This window comes from Zeugodacus cucurbitae, chromosome 3, assembly GCF_028554725.1.
Source record: "Zeugodacus cucurbitae isolate PBARC_wt_2022May chromosome 3, idZeuCucr1.2, whole genome shotgun sequence".
Taxonomy (NCBI): Eukaryota; Metazoa; Arthropoda; class Insecta; order Diptera; family Tephritidae; genus Zeugodacus; species Zeugodacus cucurbitae.
Window position 1 is genome coordinate 58843549 of NC_071668.1, and position 19959 is coordinate 58863507.

General features: G+C 30.0%; 1 protein-coding gene across 1 annotated transcript in view; it reads left to right on the forward strand.

Annotated features, from left to right (window-relative positions):
* The first annotated feature begins 7142 nt into the window (after nt 1-7142).
* Nucleotides 7143-19959, forward strand: part of LOC105216149 (lipase 3) — a 36871-nt gene continuing 24054 nt past the window's right edge. The window contains exon 1 of the mRNA XM_054227611.1: nt 7143-7588. The gene's annotated coding sequence lies outside the window, so the exon portion shown is untranslated. The remainder of the gene's footprint in view (nt 7589-19959) is intronic.

Below are 19959 nucleotides of genomic sequence, written 5' to 3' on the forward strand. Positions count from 1 at the left end.
AAATAACTATTTACTTACGAATTTCCAAATATGTCGATGGTGCTCCTGAGCGAATACAAGTCCAGCATGTATGATTTCGTTAAAATCCACTATTGCTTTTAATTGCACTTCATTATCTTGTAATGTATTTAATAACAATTTAATTCTTTCATTAAATTTCTTTTTGTTTTCCAAAAATACCAAAATTGCCATTAATAACTCTTTTTTATCCATTTTTATTTCACGTTTGTAATAAATAAACAAATTTCTCAATCAGCTGTATAAATGCACAAAATTTGTCGTCTGTCACTATAAAATTTCAATGCGCATTATCATTTCTTAATGCCAATTAATTTTGTTCGTCTGTCTAGGCTATTACTTAAAACAAAAGTTAAAGTCACAAAACCTTGTCCTTACACATGAATGTTTTTACACACGAAAAGTAGGCTTCTAATCATAGAACATATTAACAAGGCTCTGCATTTAAACGGTAAGATAAAAGTCGGGTATATCATTATTCTTGGCTTCAAATACTGCATTCGATACTGAGGTCCCTCTTTACGTTTCAAACTGAGTTGGGCTATATATAATCCATAAAATATTTAGAAGCCACACTTTCTATGTGGAAAAAACTGAAACGATCACTACTGCGAGATTTTTCTGGCCTGGTATGAATAGCAGGAGATCTACTGACCTGCATGATATTAGCAAAGCTTAACTCACAATGGTTGGAGTCTGGATGCAAATTGTCCTGTTGGATGCAAATTGCAAAAGTTGCGTAGAATAATCTAAGATTGAAGCATCTAGACACACTTGCTAGACAGGCAGTAATATCTCGGTAGCATGACCTTCGGTGAACCAGATAAACAAAAATACATATTAGTCGTCTCAATTTCTAAAAGGCGTTGAGGGTCTATGGGATATATTAGCTTGCAGCTTTAGTCGTCTTGTAGGTTTTATAACAAGGATCAGCCATATAACCTAACCTAACTACGGAATAAAACAAAAAATAGACTCATTCACCAATGAGAACTGTCCACATATAGAAATTATAGATTATATATTATTTCTCTCAGATTTACGTTTCAAAGGGAGTTCCACAACCTCCTTTCATTTAATATGCTATTATGTATGAAACAGTTCTTCCGTAAATATTAGTTTATAGAGATTGTTGTATATTATTTCTTCTTAATCCCGTTAAATTTTTTCTAATTGTAGACCTTTTCCGACTGCTTTTTAACAATGTAAATCCTCTATTACAAATCACTTCTAAATCATGTGAGCATATTATATGATTATTAAAATTTTATTTTAAACAACAATTGGAATACTAATATTTTTTTATTTACCTATAAATTTCGCTCATTTACTTTGAAGTCAAATAACACCTGATCTTGCCTCAGACATTATTGGTGTTTTCATTTATTTATAAACATTTCATTACGCTTATCTTGTAGACATGCGACAGGTTAGTGTTCCCAGTCTGTTCCTTCGCTATTGCTTTTGTTTCACTAATCCAAAGTCCAGCGGGAATTTCAAATTGGACCCGTTCCCTTTCAATGAGTTGTCTAAAAATACACACGATTGCATAGACAATTGATACTTGATTGTGGGTGACTGTTACCCAGTGAGCAATAAAAGAGGTTTTCTATTTTTGGGAAAATATTTGAAAATAATAAAAAAAATTACTTTAAAATTTCATTTATTTTATATAATTATACATTTTTAAAAAATTTTGGCTTTATAGATATAAAAAATAATTAACAAATTGAATTGAAAACTAAAAAAAACATTTCGAATTGGGTAATCTTATAATATTTTTTCCAACTCAAATGTATATGTTTTTTATCAGATAATGTTTTTATTTTTTTCGAACCTAGACTTTGGAACTTTCGAGAACTTGGAACTTTTGAGATCGTTTTTTAATCCTATATATATATATAGTGAAAATGAATACTAGAAAAATAATAGAAATGCATACATTTTCCCTTTTCTTCATTCACAAGTTCTATAAAAATCGCTTACTGGTTTATTTATGATGACTCGTCTGATTTATTGCTGTGCTTTAATCGCAGTCGCTTTACAATTCATTAACAGTTATCTTTCTCAATAAGTTGTTACCGATTAAACACTGAGCAACAGGTGTAGATATGTAAAAATGTATATATGTATGCTATCAGTAAAAGTCCGGTGGTGTGACTTTTTAATTGTATTCCAGTTAAATATCTTTATCTTAACTCTTTTTTATAGCAAAAATCCAATATGCAAACATGTTTATATATATGTATGTAGATAAAGAAAAAATATGAATAATCAGCCTTGAAAACATTTCACGGTTCCACATTCGCAATGACATTCGTAATGGAAACGTTATTAATTGTATATTATTGGTCGTGCCGGCGAATACAGTGGCTGGCAAAAATTTTCGAACATTAAAATTAAAGCGAGTTAGATATAAGGTTATATATACCAAAGTAAAGTTACATAAACCAAACTTTCTTCAATCACCTTCCTTGCGTACCCAATTATACACTATAAAAATAGGTGAAATCGGATAATAACCACGCCCACCTCCCATACAAAGGTTAGGTTGATAATTACTAAAAGTGCGTTAACTCACTAACAAAATACGTCAGAAACACTAAATTTTACAGAAAAAATATCAGAAAGAAGCTGAACTCAGATATTTTTACAAAATGGAAAATGGGCGTGGCACACCCACTATGGGTCAAAAACCATATCTCAGGAACTCCTCGACAGATTTCAATGAAATATTTTCTTGATACCCCGATGACACCTATGGGCGAAATCGGTTCACAACCATGTCCACTTCCCATATAACTCAATTTTGAATTCCATCTGATTCCTTCACTCTATAATATATACATTAGGAACAAATGATGATGGCGGAATAAAACTTTGCACAAATACTGTATATTATCTGTGGCTTTACTTGTGGAAAAACTGTCGAAATCGGACAATAACATTTCAAGGCCCCGGTTATCGAACAGGAAAACTCAGTGCCTAAGGGTAATTTTTCACCGACAATCTGAGATATTTTATTTTAATACAGAGTGAATCTTTTTCTTTCAATAGCGTGTCTCTGTAAAATGTTAAAATCGGGTCATAACTTCCCTAGCTTCCATATACCTAATTAAAGGTTTTTCATAAATACTTTATTCAGCGTATATCGGTTAATGGTTAATGATGAGATATCTTAGTAAAATTAAGTTAGCGTATAGTTTTGAATATAATGTACATTGGTGCTGAAAATGAGTGAAATCGGTTTAGGAATTACATCAGCACTCATACAATATATTTTATATATGATGGCTTTCGTCATTCGATTGGACTTTATGCCGAATATTTGGGTCAAATTGTATTATCTTTAAAGAATTACATCAATAAATTGCGAGAGTATAAAATGTTCGGTTGCACCCGAACTTAGCCTTTCCTTTCTTGTTACATGTAATTTCATTTAAAGTGCATACATTTTTTACCGCTGCAGAGTTCAGCGAGTCTGTAGATATCTTTGACCTCGAGGCCTGCGTTCATATATGGACTAATGAAATTCGATCCCGAAGATTTATAAAAACTCTATAGAAATGTTTCATGGAGGTTCAAGTTATGGAGTTTACACCATGTTGAAAAATACATAGTGTAATAATAACAAAATTTACTATAAATATATGAGAATATATGAATATACTATAGTGTATAACAGCCAATGAAAAGCATATACACTCATTAAATTAATTAGCTACGATTATAATCATTAGTACTTACTCAAACAAAAAAGGTGAATATGTCGATAAGCCGATCATAAAATAATTGAAAACACAAAAGAAAGTGCCGCACCTTGAACTCAACACATCATACAACAAAATTAGTAATCATACGATGCGATAAAAATTTTGAAATATAGGGTTACTCAAGTGGGACTTGTTGACGTAGCGCTTTAAGAAATATAAAGATTTTTAAATTTATTTCTTGTAACAAAAAAAAAACAGAGACAGATATTTTTCTTCTGTGAATTGAGGATTTCTCAACTTAAGAAAGTCAATTAATTTATTAATTATTACCATTTGCAGTAATTTCGTTTATAGTTTATAATTTGAGTTAGTCTTGGATCATATTGAAGTGACAATCCCATATTCGACGAGCTGGGAACTAGTGAGTTCTAGAATATATCTAGGGATAAAGTTATAATTTAGGATCGATCTCCAGACTACCCATATTATAAATCCATTGTCTGTTTATTTTTGGGAAACCGAGTTGATTAAGATCACAAAGTCTCTGTCGTTCTATGCGGACTATACAAATTTTCCTATAAAAATAGACTTTCGTAGACGTCACATATTTAGTCAATTAGCAGCTTGTGACACAATTAGTCCGTTGCTTGGTAATTCAAAACTAATTTTCCTATAATTAAAGCTTCGTGTGGAGCTTTTCGGAAACTGTGAGGCAGTAAGTGAAAATTCATATAAATAGTTTGTTGGATTTAAGGATATGTTTAAGGGTGAAAGTGAACAAAAGTCATGTCAAAGTATAAGCAGAGCTTAGACCTCATATATTAATGTGCGTGTTTTTGAATAAAAAATTAAAGATTTTTATGATAATGCTAACATTTTACTAAGTGAAAACTACATTATTTTTATCTAAATAAATCCAGATTTGGATTATTTCAACGCTTGACGTAAGATCACATAAGTCAAATTGAGTTTGTATAAAAATAGAACATAAAAATAAACATAAAACTGCTTTTATGTGGAATTCCAATTAATCAGAGCCAATACTTCTCAATTATGTGCTTTATGTAATAAATAAATATACAGGTACATATGTAATTATGCATATGCATATATTGCATATTCTAGTGTAATTAAAGAAATGAATTTTATTACTCTACTTCCCAGCAATTTACGCTTTAAACACATGTACTTATTTCCGTATGTACCATAAATATGTATGTACATTGTACATATATGCTTGTTTGTATGTCAACACTTTTGAGCAACTAATTCAATCAAATGTACCATTTACATAATTTAAAAAGCAAACAGGCAATTATTTATACACTGACCCATTATTTGAGTGAGCTGAGTTATTTAGATTTTATAATTGTATTCTATTTATTTTTATTACAAATAAACTATTTTATTTTTAATTTAATTTTTTTCTATCTGACTTTTAGTTTTTTCTATTTTAATTTATAAAAACTTAAATTATTAAATTATTTTTACATTAATTAGTTAACTTTATTTAATTTATTATTATTAAAATTTAAATTTTTATTTAATTCTTTTTCCCATTTAATTTCATTGTTCATGATTATGATTAGTGTGTTTTATTTTTAATTTAAATTATTTTATACCACATTAATTTTCTTTTTATTTTCCTCATTTTATTTAAAACAAAATTTATTAAACATTAAATTTAATTTGATTATTTTTTTTTTTAATTTTTATATTTAAATTTATTTTATTTTTTAATATTTAATATATTTTATTTAATTCAATTTCATTTATTTTATTTATAATTATTATTTTTATTTAAATTTAATATTTTTTTAAATAGTTTTTTATTAAGAATTATTTTATATCATTACTTTTTACTTAATTACATTTAATTTGATTATTTTTTTATTATTTATTATAATATAATTAATTTAATTTAATTATAATTATTTTATTTCAAGTATTTATTCTATTTTTTACTTTTTTATTTTGGTTTATTTTATTTTATTTATAATTATTATTTTTATTTAAATTTAATACTTTTTTTAATTTGTTTTTTATTGAGAGTTATTTTATATCATGATTTTTTATTTAATTATATTTAATTTGATTATTTTTATGTTTAGATTATTTTTTTATCATTTATTATAATATAATTAATTTAATTTATTTACAGTTATTTTATTTTAAGTATTTATTCTACTTTGTTACTATTAACTTTATTTTATTTTATTTTATTTTATTTTATTTTATTTTATTTTATTTTATTTTATTTTATTTTATTTTATTTTATTTTATTTTATTTTATTTCATTTTATTTTATTTCGTTTTATTTAATTTTATTTTATTTCGTTTTATTTTATTTTATTTTATTTTATTTTATTTTATTTTATTTTATTTTATTTTATTTTATTTTATTTTATTTTATTTTATTTTATTTTATTTTATTTTATTTTATTTTATTTTATTTTATTTTATTTTATTTTATTTTATTTTATTTTATTTTATTTTATTTTATTTTATTTTATTTTATTTTATTTTATTTTATTTTATTTTATTTTATTTTATTTTATTTTATTTTATTTTATTTTATTTTATTTTATTTTATTTTATTTTATTTTATTTTATTTTATTTTATTTTATTTTATTTTATTTTATTTTATTTTATTTTATTTTATTTTATTTTATTTTATTTTATTTTATTTTATTTTATTTTATTTTATTTTATTTTATTTTATTTTATTTTATTTTATTTTATTTTATTTTATTTTATTTTATTTTATTTTATTTATTTATTTATTTCTGAAAACTTTAATTTTATAAATTACTTATAGTATAGCCTGGCGCGTGTTGAAAACGTGACCATGAAGCCAATTTCTCAAAATTCACATAAAAATGCAAAACAAATTCTCCAATTACTCACATTCCATAGTGCAAATAAACTATCAACATTTTATTAGCAATTTTTGTTTTCGCATTAATAAATCGCATTTACCGTAATGCAAAACCGCCTGCAACGCGTGACACACAACAAAACAATTATGCATAAACAAGCATAAGCATGCTTTTTTCGCAAAAAAATAACAGCAACCATAAATAAACAAATTAATCAGCTAACAGGCATGCATGGTACGAGCCAACACCTACATACATACATTTGAAGTATATATATATATATGTATGTATGTATGTGGGGCTCCAACCGCTGAAACAGGTATCTTAGCATGTATGTATGTATGCGATTACGCACACCTCATTTCAACAGCTGTGCTGCACAATTTTCAATGTTAAGCCACAAATACAGTAAATCAATGTAAAGCTACAGCGGAAGCCGGGCTTTAGCAACAAATAACGGCATCAACAAGTAAGCTGCGTAGCGCTAGACACTAGCCGCCACAGACGCTCGTAGTTGCTACCTTGCCAGTCTCGTTTGTGTTATAGTCGTGGCGGGTATACTGAGAGAGACTAAAAGCTTCGAGAAACGATAAAAAATGAGTTACAAGTAAAGAATTTTAAATAAAAATTACAAAAAAAGACGATAATTGTTTTCAAAATTAAATTCAGCGCACTTTTCGAAATGTAAACAAAATATATATACACAGAAATATATATATAACTGGATACATAAAAAAATACATTTAACTCAATTTATATATTTTTTGCGCGCTTAATAAGTCTGTGAATGTTTAAGAAAACAACAAAAACATTAAAAAATCAGCAAAAAAGCAACAACAAAAAAGTTATAAAATAATTCTAAAAAGCAATCTAAAAAGGCATTGCCATCCATTTGTGCTTCGAAACGCCGCTAAGAATCGTCGCCTAATATGTAAAGATCGCGACATGTTAAGAATCTCTAATGTCACTGTGTGCGTGTAAGTGTAATTATGTGTGTGTATTTGTGTTTGTCAATCGGCATATTTATTTAGCTCAAGCCAGTTTCACATGGTTGCACGAAAAAAAGTAAATATTTGCATAAAAAAATTAATTATTTATAAATCGCGTGAGATGTCGGGTATTTAGCTCAGGTGGTCTGGAACTTTGGGTGCAAAGTACGAAGTACAAAGTGTAATTATTATTATCTTCATACATTTTTTCTGGAAATATAGAGAACTATTTAGTTAATTGCAGTCTTGAAAGAATTGAAGCGGAAAGTTGTAGATGTGTCTGAGAGAAAAGTTAAATAATATAGTTTATGGAAAGAAGTTAAAAAATGAACAGATTAATAGCATGATAATAGATGAGAAAAAAAATAATTACAAAATCAAAATCTGTCACTACGTTTTGATGGGAGTAAAGAACTCGAGAAATATGTAGCAATGTAACTCTTGAAGACTAACACACTAAAATTGACTCAAAATAAATTAAATATAATATTAGCATTTTATAAGCTAAAACAGAAAATAAAAGTCGGACTATGCTGCTTGAGACATTATATTTCCTTCAGAGATATATTTTCTTACAAATGAAAATATCTTTAATCATTGACCCAAGGTTTGTAAGAGCTTTTGATCTAAAGAGTGAATATTATAAAATGCGGTCCTTCGCCCTTAAAGCCCTGTAACATTCCCCGACCCCACACCACTTCATAAAACCCCATAGCATCAATAAACCACCACGCCCACTAACTTCTATCTGTTTCAAATTGATTTATTATGGTCTCGTCTGTCCAGATCACTTTCTTCTATTCCTTGATTGTGAAATTTTTATGGTTTTTTTGCGAAACTCAGCCTCAATTTTTTAGGTGGCTTTGTTAAAAGAAAGAAAAAAATAAAAAAAGAAAGGAAGGGCTAAGTTCGGGTGTAACCGAACATTTTATACTCTCGCAATTTATTTATTTAACTTTATTAATATAATACACAATTTGACCCACATATTCGTTATTTATATTGTATAAAGTCCATTGAAAGTTGGAAACCCTAATATTAGGTTAGAAGCACCGAGGTCCTAATGTTCGATATATGGGGCCTTGAAAACCTATGGTCCGATTTCGGCGATTTTTAGAATGGGCCTGCCAAACTATAAACATAGTATTTATGCAAAGTTCTGCACCGATATCTTCACTAGTACTTACTTTATATATTGTAAAGTAAACAATTCAGATTGTCTTCAAAGTTCTGGTATAAAGGAAGTAGGCGTGGTTGTGAAGCGATTTGGCCTATTTTCACAACATATCATTGCGATGTAAGGAAACTATTACAAACCAAGTTTCATTGAAATCGGTCGAGTAGTTCCTGAGATATGGTTTTTGACCCATAAGTGAGCGACGCCACGTCCATTTTCCATTTTGTAATAAAAATCTGAGTGCAGCTTCCATCTGCCATTTCTTATGTGAAATTTAGTGTTTCTGCCGTTTTTCGTTAGTGAGTTAACCCACTTTTTGTAATTTTCAACCTAACTTTTGTATGTGAGGTCGGCGTGGTTATGATCCGATTTCTTTCATTTTTGGACTGAATTAGGAAATGGCTAAAAAAAACGACTGTAAAAAGTTTGGTTTATATAGCTTTATTGGTTTGCGAGATATGTATAAAAAACTTAGTAGGGGGCGGGGCCACGCCCACTTCCCCAAAAAAATTTCATCCAAATATGCCCCTTCATAGTGCGATCCTTCATACCAAATTTTATTTCCATAGCTTTATTTATGGCTTAGTTATGGCATTTTATGTGTTTTCGGTTTTCGCCATTTTGTGTTCGTGGCAGTGGTCCGATTTTGCTCATTTTCGAAAGCAACCTTCCTATGGTGCCAAGAAATAAGTGTGCCAAGTTTCATCAAGATATCTTAATTTTTACTCAAGTTACAGCTTGCACAGACGGACGGACGGACGGACAGACAGACATTCGGATTTGAACTCCACTCATCAGCCTGATCACTTTGGTATATATAACCCTATATCTAACTCGTTTAGTTTTGGGTGTTACAAACAACCGTTATGTGAACAAAACTATAATACTCTCTTTAGCAACATTTGTTGCGAGAGTATAAAAACAACAAAAGTCGGACTATACTTCTTGAGACATTATATTCCATTAAGAAATATCCTTTCTTACAAATAAAAATGTCTTTAAGCATTGATTTCTTTACTATTTATTGATTGTGAGATAACTATGCGAGGATGGAGTATAGTTCCTTTCGCCAGAACCCATACGTAAGACGGTTACGGGTATAGGAAAATCGAAATTTATCCACAGATAGAAGCTAACTTCATTTATAGAATTAGAAGATTTCATTTATAGATTAGAATAGAAGATATTTGTAGTCGATTAGACCCTCCCTTCGTCAGAACCTCTGTAGAAATTATTGAGATGTTGAAAACACAAAACACTCCCCATGGTTCTAATAAGAGACGTTCTTGATCTCAAATAAGACATGTCATAAGACTATCGATGTTAGCAGCATCACTGGACACTATTAAAGATATGTACTGTGACAATTTTAATGAACCATTAATGAAAACACTTTAGATAATATTAAAGATCTACATTTTCAGACCGTAACCATAGATTATAAAGATTACCTCCCCACATTAGGGTTGCTTATAAATTACCATTATACTATATGGGTGTTGAGAGATAATCTCGAACTCTACAATATTCCAATCAAAAATTGACTTTGCCAAAGAAATTTTCGTGCATGCTGGAATATTATGTCAGATTTATTGTTGTTTTATATCAGTATGATTCATTGAAATCTATAATTTAAGGCATGGGTTTATAACTCAATATATACCGGCTATCCTTATTATTTAATCTCTATATAATCTCCAAAGTATAAATAATGCATTCCAATTCAATATTTGTCCGGTCCGTAGTTCACATTGCGAGAGGAATAATAAAGTCGTCATACTGTCTAACCAAATAACTCAAGTCTACACAACTGTATAGTTTACCAAGCAAATGTTTACTTATTTGATGCGCTCGATTGATAGGTGTGGTATATAGTATATTTACGTATTCCATTTGAATTGGACTTTGGAGTAAAGAATTTACCTTCACTAATGAAACTATTCCTATTGATAATGATGGCTCCGAAAAAAGATACTCTGTCGCGTGCATAAGTAATCTCAAGTCTACTAATTGCTGATACCGTCGGGTATCTACTTAGACATCGGGTCTCTCTCTCATCTATTAGCAAATACACCCAGCTCTTGAAGTGAGACTTTGGAGCAAAACACTATATTCACTAATAAAGGTATTCCTATAGGATAATAGCGTGTTATAATTATTGTTTCGAATACAAATCTCAGTCTCGTGATTAAGTAATATCCAGACTTTGTAACTGCTGATACTGTCTGGAGTCTGAATCGACATAGGGCCTCTCCAGTCAATTAAGAACTAGACACAACTCTGGAAGCCAGACTTTTACTGTCTCATGTGACATATTAATTGCAATTCGGCCCTATAACCTTAGAGATACCTTCAAAACGTTCCCTTTTACCTCTAATTATACACGTCCGTGATGTTTGATTCTACTGCACCGTGGCATTCAACGTTGTAACAGTTTTTGTTTGTGTTTACAAATCAATGTCATAAGCCTCCATTGGTTACAATTTATGCACATAATCAAGCTCACGGTTGCACCAGGTAATTGACATTCGTAAAACTAAGTATAAATAAAAACTTTGTAAAACTTTGTACAAATAAAATATACACAAAGCAAAGTTCATTAACTACATAAATTGAAAACGAAAATGCCTTTCAAATGCATTCAAGAACAATAACACAAATTAAAGGTGTATACTATAAAACTTTTCTAGAATAATAAACATCGAAGACGTCACTAGTCTGATAATGACTGGACATTAATACTACTTCCACGAACCATATTATTATTGCAGCTATATTGTTGTTATAGCGATCAGTTTAGTTTTTTTTGAAAGGCAAGTAAACAGTAGTAGTCATCGTTGTCATCTAGCAGAGGATCAATAACACGATCTGATATGACGTTGTTGAAATTAATAGTTCTTGGTTGAGCTAATTCATGAGCCACGAATAATTTATTCGTCGGGCTATTCTAGTTTTGTAAACACCTTCGAAAAAGTTGGATTATGATCTAATTGGTGTTTCTATATGACTTTTTAAAGAAGACATAAAATTCTACTGAATACGTAGTAAATCTGTTAGTGTTACTGCCTACTAACCTATACTTAGTTAATTTGAATTGTTCTACAGCTTTTGATTTCGTACCTTTCCTTGTTATTATTGGTTATTATTACAGTTGGTTACTATCGAAGTTTGATGATCTTAAAAGATAAAAAACAAAGATCTTTTACATTGATCACTTTGAGGCATCGACTCAACCACCGTTCTACTACATTGAGAGGAAGTACTGCCATAGAGCATAAAACTTCTTACTGACTTGCACCTTGTTGTCAAACCTGCACCTTGTTGTCGTTTTATATTGTCTGGTAATGCTTCTAGCCTTTTCGTATAGGAGTTAATTGATGAATTAACCGGCCTTTGCTCGATTAAGGCGCTGGTTTATAATGATTTTCCATATAAACTAACAATTCCCACATTGCGTAGGGCAAAACTAGTTTCTCAATTAAATTCTCAATCTTAATGTATTAAATTGATTTGGCTGTGCGAAAAGGCTTTTATAGAATTTTTAGACAGAAGCTAATTGATCAATTAACTGGCCTCTGCTCGATTAAAACGCTTATTAAGATCGATTTACCATACAAAATAAAATCTACATTTATTTTTAATTGAACTCTAATCGATTTGGAAATCAAATGCAACTCTGCGACGTACGATATGTTCCTTGTCTGCGATTGACTGGATTTTTTGATAAAAAAAAGTTACGGTAGATGTCGCAGCTAAAAATATTAATCAGCTGATGAAACTTACCAACTTCTTATGAAAAACAAAAAGAAAAATGTATAACAGCTGATCGGTAATCGAGTAGCCGGCAGTCAAAAAATTTTAATTGATCAAATAATTTGGCTGTCTAAAAACGCTATTAGATAGTTGTCTCGATAGAAAATTAGACTGATTCCATATTACCTATCGACAACTAATATGACAACAAAAAAATTTTAAGCGCATAATAATTCATTTTATTTGATCTGATATTGAATATCTGATTTCGGAAGTCTTTCTGGATTTCAATCAATTTTAAAACGGTTCTCAGCAGCGATAAAGCCGGATATAATATGAAAATCTATAAATCAACAACGCTAAATGCTCATGTTATATATTGCATCAGAAGCTCAGTCGTCATTCAATATTTTATTTGTAGTTGTAATATGTTGACAGCAGTAATTATTTTTAAATTAATATGTGAAGTAATACTTACAAGTGAGTATCAAAAGTAAGCAATTATAATTAAAAATTATGCATTTATAAGCAATTTGGATGCAGTTGTAATTGAACGCTTTAATAAGATGTTAGTAATATAAATGGAGTAAAAAGCATATATGAATAATCCAAAGTTCATATAAAATATGTTACGCAAACTTAATTAGTACATTTAATTACAGTGCCACCTATTTCAATATTATACAAATATATATACAAACAACTACAATTCATGATTCTTATAAGAATCATAAAAAAAGTTTCACATAACTATGTAAATTCAAAAAATAATTATACATACATATGTATATGAGGAATCCAATTACATTATACACATACAACATATTTCAAAGTGTGAGTTTTGCAACAATTATAAAAATTATTCCACAAAAGTACTCATATACTATGTATGTAGTCTCATTTATAAACGCGTGATCTCAGTTTCAAATTGCTGATATGACAAGCTCTTTATGTAGGAGTAATACTATATACATATGATACTATGTATAAGAGTGACTAAGCAATAGAAAATTGAAAAAAAAAGTGGTCGTAATTACATCGATTTGCTCAATTAAGAACTTATAAGTAATCGATTCCGTTAATTAACTCAAAGCTTTCAGTAATTTATAAACCCTTATGGATAAAAAAGTTATCTAAGTAGGATCAGTACATCTCAATGATCAGCATTGATTTTAGAACTACGCTTTGTGATACTTCAGATACGCTTAATGAGCTCTAAGCTCTATAGCCTATAATCTCTTCGAATTAAATGAAATGCATCAAGCATTTTTTAACATTGTCAAAGCTTTCAAAAGAGCTTATCATGAAAGCTCTATCAAAACTCAAAACGCTGAAAATTTAATGGATAAAACTGAATAACTGGAAATTTAGTCTAAAGCTCTACCATAATAGTTAATCATAGTCATAAAAAAATTAGCTAAAACTCCAGTAGTAATATATCCAGTCTCGACAAAACGATTTGAACCTATCACACATTTTATATAAGTATGTTTCCAATCCAACAACCCAAACTTTCCAAAGAAACTATAACATTCTGGAAGTATGAAAATATAGCTTAAGTGTTCTATTTTGAATCCAAAATCGTTTACTTTTTATTTGAGAAAAAAACGAGCTTCTGATCTGAAAGCCTTTAATCAAATACCCAGATCCCAAAGAACCGATATAGTTGCGTAAGATACAGCATTCAAATTGGCACACATATTTCCATGACCAATTTACGCCTTTTACGATTATCACCAATTGATGAAATCGTCTATTAAATCGCATATACGTCAACCTATTGTCATCACCTAATCATATTTATTTATAATACAGGGGTCTTTTATTGCACATTAACCTTGCGTGTTATCAGTAGCTAGGAAGTAACTTTATTGCCTAGGAGCAAACTGATAAGGCAACTGAAACAAAGCCTTTTATTTCGCAATGATTATATAGTAAATTATTTCAATGTGTTGTAGTATATTTGTTTATTTGTATGTATGCGTAGCATTGTTTCATTCATCATCCGATAGATCTTTGATTTCTATTTTTTTGGAATATTTAGTATTATTTTGAAAATCTCAACAAAAATATTTACTAATTATCATTGGAGGAAGTAATCTATGGCTCTGACGTACATGACGTGACGTAGAGATTAATATATCACGTTGTGTTACTAGTGGGATCTTCTAAAAATAGAGAATAGAGTATGTTTTTTTTGTTACTTGTCGTAAAAGAATTTTTAATTGAATGCAAGAATAGTATTCCCAGAAACTGTCCGACCACTTACAATTCATATATGTAAAATATATGTATTTATCTATTATAAACCGACTAAATAAAGGCGATAATTATTGAATAGATTCAGATCAGATCTGGAGAATATCTATTTAAATCTATAAACGATAATTAAAAGGCTAGAAGTACCTATTCTCTCATGTAAAGTTTTATCAACAGTTAGAACAGTTTGTTCGAAATTAAAAATTGCTGAGGTAAAAAGATTCTTTGTGTATGATTTATTTAATCCAATGTTGAAACAAATAATTTGAATTATTGAACTTATACTCTCCGTAGCTGCGAAATAAGGCTGATACATTTTTTTTGGAAGTATCTCGTCATCACTGATGCTTATACCTTCAGATACCTTCAGATTAAAACTGTTAAGGTATAAAAAATGTAGCGGTAATTTATTTTCAAAAGTTCAAAAAAGAAAATATTTCTGCTTAAGTAGTCAACATAGAGTTAATAGTACTATATGAAAATTATCGAACTATCATAATAATTGTAAATGAAGGCACTTCGTCTTTACTTCATGTCCTCATGGCATAATGATTTTTTGTTAAATACATTATAAACAAGTAAGGAAGAGCTAAGTTCGGTTGTGACCGATCATTCTATACTCTTGCAATTTATTTATTTAATATTATATAATAGAGATATTCGTCATATATATGGTATAAAGTCCATTGAAAGTTGGAAACCCTAATATTAAGTTAGAAGCACCTAGGTACTCATGTTCGATATATGGGGCCTTGAAAACCTATGATCCGATTTCGGCGATTTTTTTCAAAGTTCTGGTAGATAGAAAGTAGGCGTGGTTTTGAACCGATTTGGCCTATTTTCACAACATATCATTGGGATGTAAGGAATTTTTAGTCGTTTTCAACATAACCTTTGTATGGGAGGTGAACGTGGTTAAAATCCGATTTCCTCCATTCCATTGGGCTGTATAAGGCAGTATCTAAAAGAAACGACTCTAGAAAGTTTGGTTGATATAGCTTTAGTAGTTTACGAGATATGTACAAAAAACTTAGTAGGGGGCGGGGCCATGCCCACTTTCCCAAAAAAATTACATCCAAATATGCCCCTTCCTAGAACAATCTTTTGTACCAAATTTTATTACCATAGCTTTATTTATGGCTTAGTTATGGCACTTTATGTGTTTTCGGTTTTCGCCATTTTGTGGGCGTGGCAGTGGTCCGATTTAAATCGAAAGCAACCTTCCTATGGTGCCAAGAAATAAGTGTGCCAAGTTTCATTAAGGTATCTTAATTTTTGCTCAAGTTACAGCTTGCACAGACGGGCGGACGGATAGACAGGCATCCGGATTTGAACTCCACTCGTCACCCTGATCACTTTGGTATATATAACCTTATATCTAACTCGTTTAGTTTTGGGTGTTACAAACAACCGTTATGTGAACAAAACTATAATACTCTCTTTAGCAACTTTGTTACGAGAGTATAAAAAGTAACAGTACAAAGCAGTTTCTCTCATCCAAACTCATGATCCCCGTTCATATGCCCATCCTGATGTTTCGGGAGATAGATTCTGTGATGGGTTTATTCTTGTGTTAGGGGCTGTTATGTTTCTCTAAAATAAATTGCATTTTTTTTTTGGAATTAAAGGGGGTTTTCAATGAGAGCGCTACAAACGTTTTTTTTTTTTAATAAACAAACAAAATCGGTTTGGGATATCAATAAAATTCTTTATTCCTGTGAAAGTACATTCGATTTCTTTTATATGGCCACCATATGCACGCTTGCAGAAGTCTAGATGATGAACCCTATTTTCAACGATTTCCAAGCCTAAATTGGCCAATAACGCTGCAATTTCGCTTTCGATATTCGTACGAATTTCATCAATCGTCACTGGCTTGATACTTAACGTAGCCCCACAGGAAATAGTCTAACGTCGTCAAATCGCACGTCCAAGGCGACCAATATACTGGGCCATTTCGTGAGAGAACACGTTCACCAAACTTGAGTTTCAATAAAGCGATTGTGACATTCGCTGTATGGCTTGTGAAGCCGTCCTGTTGGAACCACATATTGTCCAAGTCCATATCATCCAATTCTGGCCAAAAATATTCGGTTATCATTAAGCGGTAGCGATTCCCATTCACAATAACGAGCCAGAACAATGAAGCCGCCGCCCAATAAACCGCACCAAATCGTAATTTTTTCGGAATGCAATGGTGACACATGGATTGACAAAGCCATTCAGCAAAAAATGAGCCTCATCGGCGAATATGGTTTTTCAATGAAAATCGGGCATACGACGATTATTGTGGTCAAGCGACGACAGTTCTTTCGTCAATATAATCTTGTGAGGATGTGAGCTAAGATCTGTGCTCAAAATTCGCCACAGACCAACGTTTTTTAGCTTTTTTGAGAACTACGTGTGAGAGACTGATTTGGGCCTTCCTCAATTTATACGCTAGCAGCAGCAATATTCTCGACACTACGGACACTTCTTTGTCTCACAGGCACTGGAACATTTTGTACTGTGTCAAAAAACGCTCTGGTCTGACAATATATTTTATATTAGCTTACAGCATTTAACCAATTAGAATCCCATGGTCAGTAGAAAATGCTCAAAAGCTTCAAATCTAGCAAGTTGTTGAATAATCTCTGAATATCAGAGTTTAAGTTTAATCAGTTAAGAAACAAATCTGTTCCCACATTGTACAGTTCTCATTCCACTAATTCAATATAAATAAGTAAATTTGGGAGTACTTTCTGACCGCATATGTATTTATCGTTTTTTTTGATTCGAATGTTGTTTAGCATTTGCTGATTTAAATTTACGTATTTATCCATTATTATTCTGTAATGTGCAGTTATAAAAAAAAATCCACAAATAAACTCATTAACCTTTTCCATAAAAACCAGTAAAACATGTTTTTCGATGAGCAAAACAACAAAATAAATACTTTTGAGACAATGACAAGGTGAAATTAAAGATTCCAAAATGTTTTTGGAACATTTTGTTTCAAATACTAGCTTATAAATATGTATATTTCTACATATATTAACAAATGTAATAATAATTGCATATATGAATACTTATCATATCATAAAATATATATAAAAAGCACTTGTTAAAATTTTTTTTGTTTCTTATATTAGTAAAAAAAAATATAAAAAATATTCAATATGAAATATATAAATTTATTTGTACATATACATACACACATACGTATTTATGTTACTTACATAAATAATTATGAGCAAAAAAATAAACCCACCACCAATTAGTGATCGCCATCTAATGAACTGATTGATTTTAATCTGAAATGAGAAAATCACGTTTCAATGAACTATGCGCATTCACCTGCACTACTGTACATACATACATACATATTCGTACATATACAAGTGAATTTCACAAATTCATTGAGTTATCAGTTGGGGCCAGCAAGAGTTCAAAAACCGGCTGCACTTTTCCACAGACAACACACTTTTTTTTTAGCTTTTTTATTTCACATGCTTCGGAATGTGTGCATTTCGACATACACACATACATACATATGTACTTATGTACATACTCGTTTGTATAACAGCCGCTAAGTCTGCTGCTTCATATTCAGGTGGGCATGTACCATACATACACATATTTGAAACTCAAAACTGGCTCGAAAGTTATGCTACGAAGACAGGCCTCTTTTGATGGCACCCAATACTTATTGATACATAACCTGTAGTGATCTGCTGAGCTTTTAGGCATATTTCGACATATTTTATGGAGTCATTTAAAACCAAATTGAGTTGTTTGCTCGCTTTGGTCTGTTTTGGTGTTTATTAAAACGAATTTACTATTTTTTGAAGGCTTAGCACTATTCAATATTTTATATAGCTCTTTATTAAGCATTTTATTTTCTATTTTATTAGAAGGAGAAGTTATCAAGTCTATATAATCACCATATTAAATGAAAAAGTTATATAGTTAAATACTAGTTGCTTTGTCCACTTACAAATCAGTATAATCAGCTTCCGTTATAAACAATAAAATATAGTAAATATTGGGTTAAATGGGAGGAGGATAATGTTTTGGGTTTCTAATGCACAAAAAATTTTAATTCTTCTTATACTCATCATTGTAAAAGCAATAAAAATTAATTTTTAACTACTACTTAAGGGGTTATATACAGTTCGAATTTTCAAAAAATCGATTTTTTTATTTCATTTTCTTAATGCACATATATTTAAGAATACACAGAAAATTTCATATCGTTCCGGTGAATATTTTCAAAGTTACAAGCAAATTTGAAAAAGGCATTTCAGAGAGCTTGGAAGTACAAGGTCCGAGCGGAAACGCGTTTTTCTCAAAATGATGTTTTCAAAGTCGGTGACCAACATTACTCGAAAACGGCTAGACCGATTAGTCTCAAATTTTAACACGACCTTCTTAAATATATTTTTTAGTAATTAACGAAATCTGTTTGGTTTTTTAATTTCATATGATCCAGTTCCGAGATATAGTGGTCACCACAAAACGTCTTTTTTGAGAGGAGCTCCTGGAGATCAGCTGTAGCTCTTTTTCAAATAAATATTTTTACTAGTACTAAGTCTTAAAATACAGTTAAAAGATACCATAATATGTGTATAAATTTTTGGATCAATAAATTAAAAAGTTTTCTCAGAAAAAAATCTGGAAAATTCACTTTTTTTCGGCCGTCTAACTGTATATAACCCCATAAGGGGTTAGGAGGGTGCAAAATGTTCAAAATATATCAAATCAATCCGAGTAATATTCTAAGAGAAATTCCGCTCATCAGGCCACGTCAGTATTAATACAAAACTTTAAACGGGTTTATCTTAAAATTAAAATTTTCAAGTCGGTGGACATGATTTCTCGAAAAAAAAAACAATTTTTTTTTTAAATTTTGCACACATCTTTGAAATAACGTTATCTAGTTAATGAACGTAGTATTTTTTTAAGTTTATTACTACTATTTTTTTCGAGCCAATATATGACGAAAATTTTACCAAAAAAGAAAGTTTTTTGGTTAAAATTCTGTAAAAAAAAAATTTCAAATTTCAATATTTCTTCGTTCATTAACTAGATTTATCCTGCTATCGAAATGTTTTGGGTTTATTGCTTTTAGAAGAACCAATCATGAGTTATGGTGTTCATGGCAATATTTTTTTTTTTTTGACACGTCATA